Source organism: Lathyrus oleraceus, chromosome 7 (genome assembly GCF_024323335.1).
Source record: "Lathyrus oleraceus cultivar Zhongwan6 chromosome 7, CAAS_Psat_ZW6_1.0, whole genome shotgun sequence".
Taxonomy (NCBI): domain Eukaryota; kingdom Viridiplantae; phylum Streptophyta; class Magnoliopsida; order Fabales; family Fabaceae; genus Lathyrus; species Lathyrus oleraceus.
In genome coordinates, this window is record NC_066585.1 from 478425555 (window position 1) to 478430276 (window position 4722).

A 4722-nucleotide genomic window follows, 5' to 3' on the forward strand; every position below is an offset into this window, starting at 1 on the left:
AAGCAAAAACACTAGGCAAGCAAAAATAAATCCTAAGTGCCTAAGGGTTTGGAGGTTGAGGAAGTCTCTGAAGCAACATGGCAAACATGTTCTGGATGTTTTCATTCAGAGCATCTTGCTTGTCCATCCTGGCGCGAAGCTCATTCTGATCTTTCTTGATCTCTTGCTGATCTTGCTTTATCTCTTTCAGAGTGTTAAGAATCAGAGGGATCGCAGAGGAAGACTCCCCCTGAATCAGAGCCTGCTGAGCTTCAGCTTCAGCAGCAGCTTGGGCTTCTGCATCTGCCTGAGCCTTGGCTTCAGCTTCCTGAATCCTTAGAAGTTCTGCTTCCTTTGCCAGGCGTTCTTCTTCCAACCTCTTTGCTTCTTCTTCAGCTTCCCTAGCCAATCTTTCCTCCTCTAATCTTTTGGCCTCAGCTTCTCTAGCCAGTCTCTCTTGGAGCCGTTCCTCAGCATCTCTGATGTAGCCATTTCTGACTTGTTCAGAGATACCCTTCAGCCTATAAGACTCAGAGGTCATCCAACTAATGACTCTGTTCCAGTGTGTCCTAACAGATTTAGGATCATCACTAACTTCAGAGTTTTTAGCCAGAGACTTGATCTTCTGGACTGAAGCTTCTGCAACCTGTATAATGGCCTCCTCAAGGGTAGGTATGGTAAGTTCAGGTTCAGGTTCAGGTGAATGAGGTGGAGAGTTTTGAGGGCTGAGATTTAGAGGTTGAGGTTCAGTTTGTTGAGGTTCAGATTCTGCTTGAAGTTCAGAATCTGCGTCTGGTTGAAGACTAGGGGATGAAGCATATAGTGGATTTAGGTCTAAAGGGTCAGAGTCTGGTCCAGGTACAGCGGGAATAAATGGTGGAGTGATATTAGAGGTGAAGGGATCAGATGGTTGAGTTTCAGAGGGTAAGGTTGTTGTTTGTTGTGGTGGAAGTGAAGTTTGGAGGGGAGAGGTTACTTCAGATTGTCTTGAGGGTTGTGGAGCGAAATTTTTAGCATAAATTTCAGCTATTGTTGGGGAGTTTGGGTCAGAGTGTTCTTGGTCAGAGGACTCTTGTTCAGAGAACTCTTGGTCAGAAGAAGGGGAAAGGTAAGGGGGTGATTCATATTCAGAGGATGAGGAAGAGCTGTGGTGATATAGTTGATTAGGGTCAGAGGTTGTTGTGAAATTACGAGCAATTTTTAGAACAGGTGGAGGTTGAGAGGTTCTGATGGTTGAAGGAGGGATTTCAGAGGTTGTAAATATTGGTTGAGAGGAGAGAGGGTTAGAGGAAGCCATTATAGATTCAGAAGAGACAGGAGGAATAGACTTACCAGAAGAAACATTCAGAGGTGCTGAAGCTTTGGTGCCAGAGGTTTCTCCAAGTCTGGCTTTCTTTGCCTTCCTTGCTTCCTCAGCTATCTTCTTCTCAGAAAGACCTCTTTTGTATCTGACCAAATCTTCTACAGAGTCCAGACAGTCTTCAAGGCGGAAATCAGAAATATCAATGCCTTCATCCAGACGATCCTGAAGGTAGATAGCAATGGCATCTCTGGGTTCATTCTTGAAGAACCTTTCAAGGCCATGAGGCATCTTCCTCTGATCTTTCAGAGCTTCCCAGGTCACATCCATAGTGGGCTTGACTCTAATGTCTTTGATGATTCCCATGCTCCTCAGGTTTTTGGCATTCAGAGGCTTTCCAACGTCAATTGCCAGATCATCCATACATCTGGTCTTCTCCAGAGCATCTACCAGCCCATGCTCAATGAAGATGTCAGAGAGCAATCTACCCAGAGGAATGTAGGATCTGGGCTTCATGTTATTCCTGGTTTCTCTGACTGAATCCCTCAGATATCTGAAGAGGAGAACAGGGAGGTTGATCGGGATACCCTTCTGAATACAATAAAGGATGCATTTCTGATCAGCATTTATGTAATCTGAAGAGTTGGAGGCTGGACGATGATGGATTGTTCCCAGAATAATCTTCAGCCAAACTCGGAGGTTCTGATGAAGCTCCTTGTTCTTAGAGGGATTTCCCTCAGCGTTTGCTTTGAAGATTGTTGGGTTAATGACTTCTGTGATGCGCTTGGACCTTGGAGGAATATTGTAAATCCTTTTACCTCCAGCTTTCTCCATGTTTAGCAAGGAAGCAATTGATGCTTCAGTGATGACAATCTTCACACCCAGAACAAACGAGACAATGAACTGGTCATCAGCATCTGCACATCTCCAGAACTCCTTCACCAGAAGAGGATAGATTGGGCCATAAAGCCTGTCGAAGTAGGTTTCCCAACCTTGTTTGCGAAGATCTTCAGTAAGATCAACACCGTTTCTTCTCAAGTTCTCAAAATCCACCAGTGATTCACACAGTACATCCAAACCTTCAAAGGGAGTTGAAAGGTTTATGTGTTGTTCACGTTCAAGAATGTGAGGTTCTTTGTAGACTGGGGTCGTGGTGACGCCTATAACCATGGGTGTTTGAGTGTTTGAGGTTTGGGGATTAGAAGCGGCTTCCATTTGTTGGGAGAAGTTAAAAACTTCTTGCTCTTGAGGATTCATGAAGAAAAATGATGAAGAAGATGAAGAACTGAGAAAGTTGCAGAGAGAACTTCGAGAGAGGGTTTAGGGTTTAAGAGTGAGTGAGAGTGATAAGTGTGTGAAATGTGAGAAAAGTGTTTATATACCTAAGTTCAAACACATGCAAAACGACACACATACCAGCGTTAGACACAAAACTCAAAATGGCACGCTTGGGGGGAAAAATGATTACAGCTCATAAATGAATGTCTAATCCCACAGTTTGCACACTGCTCGAGGAAAACTCAAACGTCTGCCTTTTGAATTTCTTGACAGCTGTCTAGAAGTTCTAAAGTTTGACGCTTCAGAGTTCCACGCGTTGATGTATCTGATCTTCAGGAATACCAAGAGATTGGTTCTGAAGATTTCTAACTCAGATATCTTCTTAACAAAGTAGAAGCATCAGAGTCAGAGACAGAATCATATTTGTTTTTATCAGAATCTTATTTTACATGTTCAGAGCCAAATTTTACTCAGGGCAATTTTTAATGTTCAGATTTTCTAATATAAAACGAAATCCATCTTCAGCCAGAGGCTTAGTAAAGATATCTGCCCATTGATGTTCTGTATCAATGAACTTCAGCGTTACTATTCCTTTCTGAACATAGTCTCTAATAAAATGATGTTTAATTTCTATGTGTTTGGCTCTGGAATGTAAAATAGGATTCTTACTCAAACAAATAGCAGCAGTATTATCACAAAGGATAGGAATGTTACTCTCAAAGATTTGAAGATCTTCTAGCTGATGTTTCATCCAGAGCATCTGAGTTGTGCACAGTGACGCTGAGATATATTCTGCTTCTGCAGTTGATAGAGCGATAGTTGACTGTCTTTTGCTAGCCCAGGAGATTAGATTGTTTCCCAGAAGCTGGCAATTTCCAGATGTGCTTTTTCGTTCTATTCTATCTCCTGCATAATCTGCATCACAATAACCAGAAAGCCTATACTCTGATGTTTTCTCATACATCAGGCCCAGGTTAGGAGTTCCTTTCAGATACTTAAGAATTCTCTTAACAGCTGTTAAATGAGATTCTCTAGGATCTTATTGGAATCTGGCACAAAGACAAACGCTAAAGAGAATATCAGGACGAGTAGCAGTCAGATAGAGAAGAGAGCCTATCATACCTCGATAGAGCTTCTGACAAACCTTGTTGCTTACCTCTTCCTTTTCCAGAATGCAAGTTGGGTGCATAGGAGTCTTTGCAGAGTTGCATTCAGTCATGTCAAACTTCTTCAGAACATCTTTAATGTACTTGCTTTGATGAATGTACGTGACTTCTGGAGTTTGATTGATTTGAATTCCCAGAAAGAACTTTAGTTCTTGCATTAGACTCATTTCAAATTCTGCCTGCATTAGCTTAGAAAATTCTTGGCAAACAGAGATATTAGCAGAACCAAAAATAATATCATCAACATAAATTTGGCATATCATGAGATCATTATTATGATTTTTACAGAAGAGTGTAGAATCAACTTTCCCTCTGATAAAATTTTGTTCCAGAAGAAAATTGCTTAAGCGTTCATACCAAGCTCTGGGAGCTTGTTTAAGTCCATACAAGGATTTCTTAAGTTTGAAAACATGTTCTGGAAGGTTTGAATTTTCAAAACCAGGAGGTTGATTGACATACACTTCTTCTGAGATATAACCATTAAGAAATGCACTCTTGACATCCATTTGGTATAATTTTATAGAGTGATTAATAGCAAATGATACAAGAAGACGAATAGACTCTAACCTTGCGACTGGAGCAAAAGTTTCATTATAATCAATACCTTCTTGTTGACTATAACCTTGAGCTACCAGTCGTGCTTTGTTTCTGACAACTTCTCCTTTCTCGTTCAGTTTGTTTCTGAAAACCCATCTGGTTCCAATGACATGAGTGCCTCTGGGTTTAGGAACGAGATCCCAGACATCATTCTTGGAGAATTGATCTAACTCTTCTTGCATAGCTGCCACCCAATCATTATCTTGAAGAGCTTCATCACAGGACGTAGGCTCAATCAGAGACACTAGTCCCAGAGGAATATCTTCAGAAGTTCTGAAGGTAGATCTGGTTCTAACAGGTTCATCTTTGTTTCCCAAAATCAAATCTTCAGATACGTTGCTACGACTCTTGACTTTCCTTGGAATTTCTGGAGATTTAATTTCTTCAGAGTCTGGAGTGACA